Raw genomic sequence first — 17098 nt, 5'->3', positions numbered from 1 at the left:
GATCAAGTGGTGCTCAGTGGTGGAGGGTTAGGTTCCATTTATTAAGAGGCATCATCTCTTTGAAGAAGTACCATTTTAGGGAGACTGATGTCCTGGTTTCCTCATCCCACCCTTCCTGGGTCAGACCCAACTTTATGCTCTTCTGCTTTTCCTCAGCACCTGGTTTCTGGTCCCAGTGGATGCAGAGGAAACCATACTTCACAGATCAGAGCCCATGTTTTCGGAAGAGGTTTTCACCTAAGCCTGGAATGTACCTTTTTGGGTTTTTTTTTTTTTGCAGTACACGGGCCTCCCACTGCCACGGCCTCTACCGCTGTGGAGCACAGGCTCCAGACGCTCAGGCTCAGCAGCCATGGCTCATGGACCCAGGAGCTCTGCGGCATGTGGGATCCTCCCAGACCGGGGCACGAACCCGTGTCCCCTGAATTGGCAGGCGGACTCTCAACCACTGCGCCACCAGGGAAGCCCTGTTTTTTTTTTTTTTTTTAATTGAATGTTTCTGTATCAACATTGGAGACATTTAAAAAATTGCATACCTAGAATAGAAAATAAAATCTCCTCCCAGAGTAAACACTTAAAGCACATAACACAACTAAATGATGTTTAAACATTTTTATTTTAGAGTCAGAAAAATGTATTATTATTTCTTTAGCAGGAGTATAAAAAGGAAAATTCACTTTCCATTTATAAAACTTATCTTCCAAGCCTCAATTTATAAATTTGGAATGGGAATAACTCTCTTTGTGTCACAAAAAACAGAACATTTTTAAGGTGAGGCATAGAAAAAATAAAAGAGAAAATGAGTTCCATCTCCATTGATGTGTGTGTTTTTAAAAACAGTCATCACACTGGTATGAAAGTGTCATTATATCTGTGTGGGATGACAAATTTCATTTTAGCCTCCTTATCTCATCATATATTCACACAGTGTTAACAAGTCATTGCTACTTGAACTTGATAGAGACGGCCACAAAAATTCAAAATAATCATAAAAATCAAGGAACGATGTTGTTGCAATATTTATAGCCTTGACAGGTGCCCTGCTGCTTTGAATGAGATCTCTTACATGTGCTGTCTATGCCTCTAGCTGTACCTGGTACAAATAGCACATGTTCTAAAATGTCAAGCCATGGGTAGATGGCAACGGTCATCAGATCAGTGGCAATGGGACTTCCCCCACTCCATTCACACATTTCTTTCTTTTCCCACTTGTATCCTGGGTTACTTTATTTTTTTTTTATTGAAGTATAGTTGATTTACAATTTTGTGTTAGTTTCAGGTGTACAGCAAGTTGATTCAGTTATATATACATATGTATATATACATATATATATTATTTTTCAGATTCTTTTCCATTATAGGTTATTACAAGATATTGAATAGAGTTCACAGTGCTGTACAGTAGGTCCTTGTTGTTTATGTATTTTACATCTAGTAGCATGTATCTATTAATCCCAAACTCCTAATTATCCTTCCCCTTGCTCCTTTTTCCTTTGGTAAACATAAGCTTGTTTTCTACACACATTTCCGTTGTTCCAGTGTACATATAAGAAATTACCAAATGCCAAATATTTTTAGAAATGCTAGGGCAGAAAAAGAGCAATGGGAGCAGGGGGGGAAAACCTTTCTGTGGGAATTCTAAAGTGTCAACTAAGGGCAGACCATGTTCTTGCTGATGCTGACTGTTGTGTGAATGTGAGACTGTGTGTGTGTGTGTGTGTGTGTGTGTGAGAGAGAGAGAGAGAGAGAGAGAGAAGAAGGGGTGTTGGTGGAGGCTGAAAGCAAAAGGAAAACAGCTTGCAGAACAGAAATCAGATCTGATCTAACTTGAAAAGGTGCAAGAACCACCAGAAGGAGTCTATTAATTGGTCACTAGAGTCAGCAAGAGTCAGCTAGGAAAGGATTAAATAGAGGAAAACGTTCCAGGCTGAAAGAAAATGTCCAGAGAAAGCAAGAAAGTCAGAGACATGGTTACTCTCATAGAGGAATATGGTCCCACGGAAAGTCAGAATACTACTTAAAGGATAATGCAGGCTGAACTGAGAGAAAATACTGGAGACCCCACATAGAAAGGAAAGATTTTGTTTCTGCCCAGGAGAATGAAAAGAGACCCAAGGAAGTTGAAAGATAACAAGAACTAGATGAGAGAGATGAGATTGTGGAGACACCCCTACCTGGGTTGAAGGCATAGCTAGGAAGAAGTCAGGAAGAGAAACATTAGAAATTGAGGCAAGCTGAATTCATGAATGCCACCCAGACTGAAATATATACCTACCAACATATAGGTAACTTGACTTTACTGAATCCTGGAAAAATATGTCTTCCCACTAAGCCCTCTTTAACCATGTGTGTTATTCTGAAAACCCACTAGGCTCGTAGGAGGCCAGAAAAAAGTAAGAGAAGAGATGAAGTCAGTTCCCATTCCAAATTCTTGTAATTTTGAAAAATGTTTCCAAGGTCTGGTTTTTGGAGGAGAAACTCCTGAATCCTCCAGGGGTCACTTAGCAGCAGAAAGCAGGGGTTCTTCTCTGCAGAGTGCTTTGGGCCTGTTTCATCACTGCCCCAACTGTGAGCCTCCATGCTTGGAATATCTTTTCTTCCATTCCAGCCACTTTGTAAGGCCACAGCAACTGCAAGTCCAAACCAGAGTCTAATGGATGTGGGGATATTAGAAACAGAATAAGAATAAGAAATAATGCATTTTTATCCAAACCACAGGGGCCAATCTATCTCCCACAATTCATCAGTAAATAAATAAAGCCACATCACTGTTTAATATTCCAGGGATTATAGGACTATTATTTGATTACCCACAGCCCAGATACCTTGGTAAACCATCATGTTAACACAACAGGTTTATTCCACACCAGCTTGTCACTGGGCTGGGGCGATTTGGGCCAGAAGCCCCCAGGTGAGATGTCTTTCAAGTCATAGCCTGAATTTTCATTGCCCCAAATATTTCATCTTCTATTCCTACAGTCAAGTCAATAAACATGGAAACCATTTGACCAGTCATTCTCACTGTCCAATGACTTAACCTAATTCATCTTGTCTAAACTTCACTTAATAACTTGAGTTTTAGGTCTTCCACCTCTCTGCCCATCCCATTCCCCACCCTTTATGTTTGTACAATTAGTTAGATGGAGAATTTGAGGAATTGCTCAAAAACTGCTTTTGTTTTTGTAATTGTTTTCCTTTGGAATAACTTGTTCATTCTTTTTTTAAAAAATCTTCACTTAATTTAGCTGATTAGTGCTGTATCAATCTTCCTGTAACACTGATTTAGTCCCAGTCTTTCCAAAGGAGACTGACCTAATATCCAGTCACATAGAAATCTTTCATGTAGAAATGCAGAGGAGCATCCCTGAATGTCCATTGCAATGTTATTGTCATTGGAAGCTTCTTAATATTCTTTTTCTAGCCACATACAGATAGTGATGACTCCTTTGGTCAGGTTTATGTCACCTGTCAGAAAAAAAAAAATGAAGCCATCAATGCTTTGTGGATCCTTCAGAGTCTAGATGCTGCCAGGACAGAGCTTGTTTCTCAATTTGCCAACTTCTTTCTCCACAGCTCTTTCCTGCAAAACCTTATATTCAAGGATTTTTATTTTAAAAGGAAAGATACAAGCTCTGCAAATGCTCAAGCATCAGTTTGGATAGCACTGTGGGAGCACATCAAGGAAGTGTGATAAATTGGGAGATATATATCCTTTTATGTGTTGAATATAATGAGGTTTACTGATTAGTCTAACTCACTGAGGCAAATCACTGCATAGTTTTAAAGGTCTACTGTTCAGTGCACAGCAATTAAATTAAAGTTAAAATACTGTAATTATTTAGAACCAAGAGGCCTTTTTTTTTTTTTTACGGACTTTGTGAACTCATAGGCTCCAATGAATGCAGAGATAAAATAGCATTACACAAGTTGGCTATATATTATCTTGTCTATCTTGTATTTGGAATTAAATTACTCAGAAGTTCAGAGGTTAGTAAGAAACAGAACTATCCTCTATATAATAGTAGCTTTATGTTGGTTGAATTTAAATATAAATAGAGAGTATTAATATGATTATTTACATACAGGCATGCAAGTTTAAATATGCACATGTACACATAATGTCATACTCAAGTAGTCACCTCACCTTGAATGAGGACTTTTAATTGACAAGAAATAGTATGTGTGCTTTACATATAATATCTCCTGTAAAATACAGAACCATCCCGTAGGACAGGTATTATTAGGTTCACTTTAGAGATGACATAATCTCAATTTGGGAAACTCAGAGACAATGGAAACTCTAGCATGACCAAATGGAGCTCATTTATGGTTTGCTTCATCATCATCCTCATTTCCTCCCCAATCTAGTCTTGTTTTCAACCTTGGTGAATGACCCCACTCTCTGTTCAGCTGCAGAAGCCAGAAACCTAGGAGTTATCCTTGACTCCTACTCCTCCTTCACCCCCATGTTCAATTCATTATTCAGGTCTATACATTTTTATCTTCTATACATCTTTCTTTCCCTTAATTCTGTCAACCACATTACAAAACTAGACAAAACTTCCATCATGCCTCATCTGAGTGGTGGTGATAGTCTCCAAATCAGTTTCCAGCTTTCATCCTTTTCCTCTTAATGTGCTTAAAGCAAATGTGATTGTGCTATTATCATGCTTAAAACACATCCATGGATTTCCACAGCACTTATGAAAAAGAAACTTTAATGTAGCTCACAAAACCCAACATGACTTTGCCCCCCCCTGTTTCTTCAGGCTCACATGGCATCCTCTCTACCTCTTCTCAGTCCTTCAGCCAAATTGACTTCCCTCTGCTTCTTGAATATATGTACTATGCTCTGACCTGCCTCAGGACTTTTGCACATGCTATTACCTAAAGTTGAATGGACCACTCTTCCTCCATCTCCTTTGCCTAGTTAATACATACAGATACAGTTTGCTGTTATTGTTACTTCCTCAGAGAAGCCTTCCTTGATCCCATCCTAGGGCAGGTCCCCTGTTATGTGCTCTCATAGCATCCTCTCTTAATTTTATAGCACTTAGATTATGAATATACATTTATACATGTGATCCTTTGGTTATTATTTATCACTGTTATTTGATTACAAATTCTTTAAGGGTAGGACGCTTGTTTTTTGCATTCTACCATAACCCCAGCACTTAGCAAAATGCTATGTTATCAAATTTTTGACCACATTATTTGAGTCTTACTCTGACTTATCTGTGACTGAATAGCCTCTCCAAATACTGAATACAGGAAGGAACAAGTCTTCAATTTCTTTGAAGCAGAAGCAAGAAGGACTACAATCCTGCAGCCTGTGGAACAAAAACCACATTCACAGAAAGATAGACAAGATGAAAAGCCAGAGGGCTATGTACCAGATGAAGGAACAAGATAAAACCCCAGATAAACAACTAAATGAAGTGGAGATAGGCAATGTTCTAAAAAAAGAATTCAAAATAATGATAGTAAAGATGATCCAGGACCTCGTAAAAAGAGAGGAGGCAAAGAACGAGAAAACGGAAGAAATGTTTAACAAAAACCTAGAAGAATTAAAGAACAAACAAACAGAGATGAACAATACAATAACTGAAATGAAAAGGACACTAGAAGGAATCAATAGCAGAATAACTGAGGCAGAAGAATGGATAAGTGACCTGGAAGACAGAATGGTGGAATTCTTTGCTGTGGAACAGAATAAAGAAAAAAGAATACAAAGAAATGAAGACAACGTAAGAGACATCTGGGACAACATTAAATGAAACAATATTCACATTATAGGGGTCCCAGAAGGAGAAGAGAGAGAGAAAGGACCCAAAAAAATATTTGAAGAGATTTAGTTGAAAATTTCCCTAACATGGGAAAGGAAATAGCCGCCCAAGTCCAGGAAGTGCAGAGAGTCCCAGGCAGGATAAACCCAAAGAGAAACATGCTGAGACACATATTAATCAAACAGGCAAAAATTAAAGACAAAGAAAAATTATTGAAAGCAGCAAGGAAAAACAACAAATAACATACAAGGGAATACACATAAGGTTAACAGCTGATTTCTCAGCAGAAACTCTACAAGCCAGAAGGGAGTGGCATGATATACTTAAAGTGATGAAAGGGAAGAACCTAAAACCAAGATTACTATACCCAACAAGGATCTCATTCAGATTCAATGGAGAACTCAAAAGCTTTACAGAAAAACAAAAGCTAAGAGAATTCAGCACCACCTAACCAGCTCTACAACAAATGCTACAGGAACTTCTCTAAGTGGGAAACACAAGAGAAGAAAAGGACCTACAAAAACAAACCCCCCAAAATTAAGAAAAGTGTCATAGGAACATACATATTGATAATTCCTTTAAACGTTAATGGATAAGATGCTCCAAGGAAAAGACACAGGCTTGCTGATGGATACAAAAACAAGACCCATCAATATGTTGTCTACAAGAGACCCCCTTCAGACCTAGGGACACATACAGACTGAAAGTGAGGGGATGGAAAAAGATATTCCATGCAAATGGAAATTTAAAAAAAGCTGGAGTAGCAATACTCATATCAGATAAAATAGACTTCAAAATAAAGAATGCTACAAGAGACAAGGAAGGACATTACATAATGGTCAAGGGCTCAATCCAAGAAGAAGATATAAGAATTATAAGTATATATGCACCCGACATAGGAGCACATCAATACATAAGGCATCTGCTAACAGCTATAAAAGAGGAAATCAACAGTAACACAATAATAGTGGGGGATTTTAACACCTCACCTACACCAATGGACAGATCATCCAGACCGAAAATTAATAAGGAAACACAAGTTTTAAATGACACAAGATAGACCAATAGACCAGATAGATTTAATTGATATTTATAGGAAATTCCATCCAAAAAGAGCAGATTACACTTTCTTCTCAAGTGCACACGGAACATTCTCCAGGATAGAATATATCTTGGGTCACAGTTCAAGCCACAGTAAATACAAGAAAATTGAAATCATATCAAGCATCTTTTCTGACCATAACCCTATGAGATTAGAAATGAATTACAGGGAAAATAACTTGAAAAAACACAAACACATGGAGGCTACACAATACGTTACTAAATAACCAAAAGGCCACTGAAGAAATCAAACATGAAATCAAAAAATACCTAGAGACAAATAACAATGAAAACACAATGATCCAAAACCTATGGGATGCAGCAAAAGCAGTTCTAAGGGGGAAGTTTATAGGTATATAAGCCTACCTCAAGAAACAAGAAAAATCTCAAATAAACAATCTAACCTTACACCTAAAGGAACTAGAGAAAGAAGGACAAACAAAACAAAACCCAAAGTTAGCAGAAGAAAAGAAATCATAAAGATCAGATTGGAAATAAATGAAATAAAAACAAAGAAAACAAGAGCAAAGATCAATAAAAATAAAAGCTGGTTCTTTGAGGAGATAAATAAAGTTGATAAACCTTTAGCCAGACTCATCAAGAAAAAGAGGGAGAGGACTCAAATCAATAAAATTAGAAATAAAAAAGGAGAAGTTACAACAAATACCACAGAAATACAAAGCATCCTAAGAGACTACTACAAGCAACTCTATGCCAATAAAATGGACAACCTGGAAGAAATGGACAAATTCGTCGAAAGGTATAATCTTCTAAGGCTGAACCAGGAAGAATAGAAAATATGAACAGACCAATCACAAGTAATGAAATTGAAACTGTGATTAAAAATCTTCCAAATAACAAAAGTCCAGGACCAGATGGCTTCACAGGTGAATTCTACCAAACATTTAGAGAAGAGCTAACACTCATCCTTCTCAAACTCTTCCAAAAAACTGCAGAGGAAGGAATACTCCCAAACTCATTCTATAAGGCCACCATCACCCTGATACCAAAACCAGACAAAGATACTACAAAAAAAAGAATATTACAGACCAATATCACTGATGAATATAGATGCAAAATTCTTTAACAAAACACTAGCAAACAGAATCCAACAACACATTAAAAGGATCATACATCATGATCAAGTGAGATTTATCCCAGGGCTGTAAGGATTCTTCAATATACGTAAATCAATCAATGTGATAAACCATATTAACAAATTGAAGAATAAAAACCATATGATCATCTCAATAGATGCAGAAAAAGCTTTTGACAAAATTCAACACGCATTTATGATAAAAACTCTCCAGAAAGTGGGCATAAAGGAAACCTACCTCAACATAATAAAGGCCATATATGACAAACCCATAGGAAACATCATTCTCAATGGTGAAAAAGTGAAAGCATTTCCTCTAAGATCAGGAACAAGACAAAGATGTCCATTCTCACCACTATTATTCAACATAGTTTTGGAAGTCCTAGCCATGGCAATCAGAAAAGAGAAAGAAATAAAAGGAATACAAATTGGAAAAGAAGAAGTAAAACTGTCACTGTTTGCAGATGACATGATACTATACATAGAGAATCCTAAAGATGCCACCAGAAAACAACTAGAGCTAATCAATGAATTTGGTAAAGTTGCAGGATACAAAATTAATGCACAGAAATTTTTCCATTCCTATATACTAATGATGAAAAATCTGAAAGAGAAATTAAGGAAACACTCCCATTTACCATTGCAAAAAGAAGAACAAAATACCTAGGAATAAACCTACCTAGGGAGACAAAAGACCTGTATGCAGAAAACTATAAGACACTGATGAAAGAAATTAAAGATGATACCAAGAGACTGAGAGATATACCATGTTCTTGGACTGGAAGAATCAATATTGGGAAAAGACTATACTACCCAAATCAATCTACAGATTCAATGCAATCCGTATCAGATTCCCAATGGCATTTTTTTTTTTTTTTTTTTTTTTTTTTTTTGTGGTACGCGGGCCTCTCACTCTCTGCGTCATGTGGGATCTTCCCGGACCGGGGCACAAACCCGTGTCCCCTGCATCGGCAGGTGGACTCTCAACCACTGCACCACCAGGGAAGCCCGCCAATGGCATTTTTTACAGAACTAGAACAAAAAATCTTAAAATCTGTATGGAGACACAAAAGACCCCGAATAGACAAAGCAGCCTTGAGGGAAAAAACGGAGCTGGGGGAATCAGACTCCCTGACTTCAGACTATACTAGAAAGCTACAGTAATCAAGGCAATATGGTACTGGCACAAAAACGGAAATATAGATCAATGGAACAGGATAGAAAGGCCAGAGATAGACCAATGCACCTATGGTCAATTAATCTATGACAAAGGAGGCAAGGATATACAATGGAGAAAAGACAGTCTCTTCAATAAGTGTTGTTGGGAAAACTGGACAGCTACATGTAAAAGAGTGAAATTAGAACACTCCCTAACACCATACACAAAAATAAACTCAAAATGGATTCAAGACCTAAATGTAAGACCAGACACTCTAAAACCCTTAGAGGAAAACATAGGAAGAACAATCTTTGACATAAATCACAGCAAGATCTTTTTTGATCCACCTCCTAGAGTAATGGAAACAAAAACAAAAATAAACAAATGGGACCTAATGAAACTTCACAGCTTTTGCACAGCAAAGGAAACCATAAACAAGACCAAAAGAGAACCCTCAGAATGGGAGAAAATATTTGCAAACGAATCAACTGACAAAAGATTAATCTCCAAAATATATAAACAGCTCATGCAGCTCAACATTAAAAAAAACAAACAACCCAGTCCAAAAATGGCCAGAAGATCTAAATAGACATTTCTCCAAAGAAGACATACGGATGGCCCAGAAGCATATGAAAAACTGCTCAACATCACTAATTATTAGAGAAATGCAAATCAAAACTATAATGAGGTACCACCTCACACCAGTTAGAATGGGCATCCTCAAAAAATCTACAAACAACAAATGCTGGAGCGGGTGTGGAGAAAAGGGAACACTCTTGCACTGTTGGTGGGAATGTAAATTGATACAGCCACTATGGAGAACAGCATAGAGGTTCCTTAAAAAACTAAAAATAGAATTACCATATGATCCAGCAATCCCACTACTGGGCATATACCCTGAGAAAACCATAATTCAAAAAGACACATGCACCCCAATGTTCATTGCAGAACGATTTACAATAGCCAGGTCATGGAAGCAACCTAAATGCCCATCAACAGACGAATGGATAAAGAAGATGTGGTACATATATACAATGGAGTATTGCTCACCATAAAAAGGAACGAAATTGGGTCATTTGTTGAGACGTGGATGGATCTAGAGACTGTCATACAGAGTGAAGTAAGTCAGAAAGAGAAAAACAAATATCATATAATTAACACATATATGTGGAAACTAGAAAAATGGTACAGATGAACTGGTTTGCAGGACAGAAGTTGAGACACAGATGTAGAGAACAAACGTATGGACACTGAGGCGGGAAAGCCGCGGGGCGGTGGGGATGGTGGTGTGCTGAATTGGGCGATTGGGATTGATATGTATACACTGATGTGTATAAAATTGATGACTATTAAGGACCTGCTGTATAAAAAATTAAATTAAATTAAATTCAAAAAAAAGAATAGGGGAAACGTAAGAAGTGAGTATACAAAGTAGAAATAATTTCCTATTTGATGTATTTTGATGGTCAGGAAAACAAAGTATCATTGACAAGTTATGATACCTGGATTTACACAATTGGAAACTCTCCCTTGAGTTGAGTCATATTTTCTAGAAACTCAAATCAGTTGGAAAATTTGTCACCTTGATTAGAAGCATTAATCCACAAGAATCCACAAGGTAGGCAGCAGAAAACAGATTCTCAAAAAGAAAATAACTGATCAAAAAACACGTATTTTTGATTAAGGATAAAGAATTTGAAACTCAATGGAAGTGTCAAAGCTTGAGAAAATAATACATGGGAAAGGCGTTGGCATGTACTAAAATGTGCCCATCCAGGTAGCAGTTAACTCTCCACAAGAGGGTGGTCATAACCATAGTTGTGTAACCTATAAAATTGAATCATCTGTGGTTCCAGCTCACCTTGGGTACCATTCAAAGGTACATCAGTTCAGCATCCAAAATAATTAAATAGCATTGAACCTACTCCAATATATATATTTTTTTCTTTTTTTTTTATTAGTTTCTGCTTTATAACAAAGTGAATCAGTCATACATATACATGTACATCCGTTCCCACATCCCTTCCCTCATGCATCTCCCTCCCTCCCACCCTCCCCATCCCACCCCTCCAGGCGGTCACAAAGCACCGAGCTGATCTCCCCGTGCTCTGCGGCTGCTTCCCACTATCTATCTGCCTCACATTTGGTAGTGTATACATGTCCATGCCTCTCTTTTGCTTTGTCACAGCTTACACTTCCCCCTCCCCATATCCTCAAGTCCATTCTCAAGTAGGTCTGTGTCTTTATTCCCGTTTTACCCCCAGGTTCTTCATGACATTTTTTTTTTAATTCCATATATATGTGTTAGCATACGGTATTTGTCTTTCTCTTTCTGACTTACTTCACTCTGTATGACAGACTCTAGGTCTATCCACCTCATTACAAATAGCTCAGTTTCGTTTCTCTTTATGGCTGAGTAATATTCCATTGTATATATGTGCCACATCTTCTTTATCCATTCATCTGATGATGGACATTTAGGTTGTTTCCAGCTCCGGGCTATTGTGAATAGAGCTGCAATGAACATTTTGGTACATGTCTCTTTTTGAATTATGGTTTTCTCAGGGTATATGCCTAGTAGTGGGATTGCTGGGTCATATGGTAGTTCTATTTTTAGTTTTTTAAGGAACCTCCATACTGTTCTCCATAGTGGCTGTACCAATTCACATTCCCACCAGCAGTGCAAGAGTGTTCCCTTTTCTCCACACCCTCTCCAGCATTTATTGTTTCTAGATTTCTTGATGATGGCCATTCTGACTGGTGTGAGATGATATCTCATTGTAGTTTTGATTTGCATTTCTCTAATGATTAATGAGTTGAGCATTCTTTCATGTGTTTGTTGGCAGTCTGTATATCTTCTTTGGAGAAATGCCTATTTAAGTCTTCTGCCCATTTTTGGATTGGGTTGTTTGTTTTTTTGCTATTGAGCTGCATGAGCTGTTTATAAATTTTGGAGATTAATCCTTTGTCAGTTGCTTCATTTGCAAATATTTTCTCCCATTCTGAGGGTTCTCTTTTGGTCTTGTTTATGGTTTCCTTTGCTGTGCAAAAGCTTTGAAGTTTCATTAGGTCCCATTTGTTTATCTTTGTTTTTATTTCCATCTCTCTAGGAGGTGGGTCCAAAAGCAATCTTGAGAACGAAAAACGGAGCTGGAGGAATCAGGCTCCCTGACTTCAGACTATACTACAAAGCTACAGTAATCAAGACAGTGTGGTACTGGCATAAAAACAGAAAGATAGATCAATGGAACTGGATAGAAAGCCCAGAGATAAACCCACGCACATATGGTCAACTTATCTTTGATAAAGGAGGCAGGAATGTACAGTGGAGAAAGGACAACCTCTTCAATAAGTGGTGCTGGGAAAACTGGACAGGGACATGTAAAAGTATGAGATTAGATCATTCCCTAACACCATACACAAAAATAAGCTCAAAATGGATTAAAGACCTAAATGTAAGGCCAGACACTATCAAACTCTTAGAGGAAAACATAGGCAGAACACTCTATGACATAAATCACAGCAAGATCCTTTTGGATCCAATATATTTTTAACCGTCAAAGCAAAAGCACATTTTTAATGTAAAACAAAACTTAAAAATCTTTATTCCCATCTCTCTCACTCTCCATTTCACTCACATGCCACAGCTGCTCCAGTACCCCCGCCCTCACATCTTCAAGCTCCTCCAGATTCTCACAAACCCAATTCTTGGAGGCTTTCTTGTCTCTTACCCCTCTCCTCTCTGGCTCAGCTTTTTAGTGTGGAGATAAATTTATCTGAGATCCCTGGCTGCTGTTTGCCCATTCCCCAGCTCCTCTAAACATCAGGAGCTAACCCAGCCAGAATAATTCTCACTTCGTTAGAGCAAGAGAGTAGAGAAGAGACTAAAACTATTTATAAATTAATGATACATTATTAAAAATTGCTATTATCACCCCACCCACTTGTTGAAAAATGTGCAATCTTATACTCGGCAAAGCAAATAAAACCTTGATTTCTATTTCCTAAGTTATGCAGTAGACTTCATGAACTTTCATGCTTTGAAAAGCTATAATTTTTCCCCTCTCTGGGGCGTTGGAAGGCAAAGGAAGGGGGTGCACACCCTCTGGGGCCCTTTAACCATGTACTGTTTGGATGAAATGTGCCTGAGTAGGACATTATATTGAAGATCTCTGGGACTGAGAATGCAACAGGAGGTATTAGACACCAAGATAAGAAGTCAGGGAAGATGTCCATAGAGAGAATAGTGGGTGGAAAGAATGATGCTAAGGATAGTCTACCCACGTTGTCATTTTGCTTCCAGCTAGGCCATGGCATAGAGGTATCAGAGAGGAAGCTCTATGCGCCATCAATAATTAATACAGTCGAGGAAAATTGCCTTGGGATAATTAATCCTAAATTGAGGGTCCAAAATGTTTATCACCATCGGTATACATAGATGAGCTACATATTTTCAGAAAGAAGAGATGGTCACTTGATGAAACCTCCTCTAATGGCCTAGTTAGTGCTGGGTTCTGAGGTGAAACACTCCAAGTAATGTAGATTTCAAATGATGGCATGCTTTCTCCAGTGAACACATTTAACGATTTTCTCATTTGCTACCTAATGAGATTTTTCAAACTAATTGCTAGCTTGCAAAAATTTTGAAAGAAGGGAGAAACATTAAGAAAATAAACCATGGCAATGATCCCATGCTGGGGAGAATCGAATACCATACATCTGGTCCCAGAAATCTTGTCTTAAATAGGATGGTAACCAATGTTTCATCAAATTAATTAAAAATGCATGTTAACACAGAAATGCTCAATTTTCTGGTAAAGTACATACAAGGTAGTCCCCATTAGAATCATGGACTTTCATTATCCAGAAAAGCCTATGAAATATATCCTAGCAGTTCTCTAGTTTCATTAGAGACTGTTGTACCCTCTACATAACCATAATTGTTTTTGACATGATGCTTTTCTAGTACAATATATTTGAAATAAACAGCATATGTAATCTCATCCTATTCTAAACCTCCACATTAAAAAGTAAAATGGTGCTATTCATCTTAGCTTTCTCACTTATTCTTCAAATTATTTTTCAAAGAAAAAGGAGAAAAAAAAGAGGAAAATGAAAGGAAGGAAACCTGCTAATAGTCTGAGATTAAATTTAACAGCTGTTGAGAGATCATTGCAGCATATCTCTATAACCTAGTAGGGAGACTCCACGTGGACGATTGAACAATCAATTGTTTTGTTCTTTAATAGGATGCGTGTGCCAAAAGATAAACTGTTTGGGTTCAAAGGGCAGTGAATTCATTAAAAGAAGTTTCTAATAAAAGTAATTCAATCTTTGTATTTAGCTTTTAATACAAAAAATTAATTATCACTTGCATTATGAGACCTGACCTCCCCAGGGAAATATAATCAATTTTCCCAATACAGGATGGATTCTGCAGAAGACATAATTTCTTATTGTGGTGCTAATCAATCATGTCAGTGGTGCAGGGCAACAGTAAATGATGCGCAAGACTATTAAACTCTAAGCTCTTTAAAAGCCAGTTGTCAACGCCATAATATATAAATATATACTTATAGTGGGGGCCGTTTAATTATAATATTGATTAAATTAATGCAGTTCCTTGCATAATGATGATTGTGTGCTGTCTGGAAGGAATACAAGACAACTGAAAACACATCTATGGTTTGGCAAATGTAATTTCACAAAGAAATTGTGTTAATTATAGCAGCATGATGCATGCTTCTACTGCAAAGACTGAAATACTGAAGAAGCATGAAGTTGTTTTTGTTGAGGACTATAACTCAACAACAACGTTTAGATGAATTTAGTCCATTTTTAAACCTTTGCTTTTGTTCATTTGAAGCATTCCTTATTTTTGTGTCCCTGATTTTTTTCTGTTGAGGTAAAATTCACATGACATAAAATTCACTATTTTAACCATTTTAAGTGGACAGTAGATTTCAGTTTATTTGCAACGTTGTGCAACGATCAACACTAATTCTCAAACATTCCATCACCCAAAAAAACACTCTGTTCCCATTAAGCTGTCACTACATATAAATGAAATCAAGCAATATGTGGCTTTTTGTATCTGTCTTCTTTCATTTGGAATAATGTCGTCAAGATTAATCCATGATGTAACATGTATCAGTATTTTATACCTTTTATGGCTAAATAGCATTCCATTGTATAGGTATAGCAAATCCAAGGTCATGAACACTTACACCTATATTTACTCCTAAGGGTTTTATACTTTTAGTTCTTACACTTAGATCTTTGATCCACTTTGAGGTCATTTCTGCATATGGTGTGAGGTAAGGGTCGAGCTTCATTCTTTTGCATGTGGATATCAAGTTGTCCCAGCACCATTTGCTGAACAGGCTATTCTTTTCCCACTGAATGGTCTTCACAACCACGTCAAAAATAATTGAACATAGGGCTTCCCTGGTGGCACAGTGGTTGAGAGTCTGCCTGCCGATGCAGGGGACACGGGTTCGTGCCCCGCTCTGGGAAGATCCCACGTGCCGTGGAGCACCTGGGCCCGTGAGCCATGGCCACTAAGGCTGTGCGTCCAGAGCCTGTGCTCTGCAACGGGAGAGGCCACAGCAGTGAGAGGCCCACGTACAGCAAAGAAGAAAAAGAAAAAAATAAAATAAATAATTGACCATTGATATACAGGTTTATATCTGGACTTTTCATTTCATTGATCAATATGTCTACCCTTATACCAGTACCACATTGTTTTGATTACTGCAGCTTATCGTAAGTTTTTTTAAATTACAATTTATTTTTCATGCTAATTATTTATTTATATTTCTGTATGTTCAATGCTATACTTTTCTCCTTTTTCCCCTTTTTCTTAGCTCTGATGTTTTTCTTTCTTTTTTTAATTTTTTTTATTGGAGTATAGTTGATTTATAATGTTGTATTAGTTTCAGATGTACACCAAAGTGATTTAGTTATACATAAATATATATATATATATATATATATATATATATATATATATATATATATATATATATATATATATATAATTCTTTAGTAAGTTTTGGAGTCAGCAAGTGTGTATCCTAAACTTTATTCTTCTTTTTCAAGATTGTTTTGGCTACTTGGGGTCTCTTGCAATGCCATGTAAATTAATTTTAGGGTTAGCTTTTCCCTTTTTGTAGAAAAAGTCACTGGGATTTTGGTATAGCTTGTATTGAATTTGTAGATTCTTTTAGGTAGTTTTTTGTCATCTTAACAATCTTAAATTTTCCCATCCATGAACAAGGTATGTTTTTCCACTTATTTAGTTCTATAATTTCTTTCAACAATTTTTAGTTTTCAGTTTACAAGTCTTACACCTTGGTTAAATTAATCCTAAGTATTTTATTTGTTCTGATGCTACTGTAAGTGAATTGGTTTTCTTAACCAACTCCCTTAACCTTCATTTCCTTCTTGCACAGATCTTGAAGTTCAGTCAAAGTGAGAGCTTAGGGTTTTCTCAGATGTCTTCTGAGTATGCATCTTGCTCTGTATTCATCTGACCTTGTATTTTAGGTTCCCCAGAATATGTGAAGGTTTTTCAAAGTCCTGTTCTCCAGAGCATATCATTTTTCTCCCATGCTTTTCAGTGTGTCTATTATTTGTTCCAACTATTGTCCATTGCCCAAGTGGAAGCAGCTAATACAGTTGCCTTTAAATATTTCTGACAGTTATCCCCATGTAGACAGCTCTTCACTCTTGGAAAGTTCTGAGTTAAGTGAAATAAAGTCGAGCTCTTTGAGCTAGTCCTTCAGGGGTCCACCAGACAGGTCAAAACCCACAACCATAATTCTTTGGTAACAGGCCTGCTCTTCTTCAGCCAGCACCATGAACCCACAGCAGGAATGCAGGCTTCCATCTTCAAGATTACTCCTGAGCTAGGGAGGAGTGCTGGAGCTAAGGTGAGTTAAAACACCACAAGCC

Source organism: Hyperoodon ampullatus, assembly GCF_949752795.1.
Source record: "Hyperoodon ampullatus genome assembly, chromosome: 8".
Taxonomy (NCBI): Eukaryota; Metazoa; Chordata; class Mammalia; order Artiodactyla; family Ziphiidae; genus Hyperoodon; species Hyperoodon ampullatus.
Note: the sequence above shows the minus strand (reverse complement) of the source record.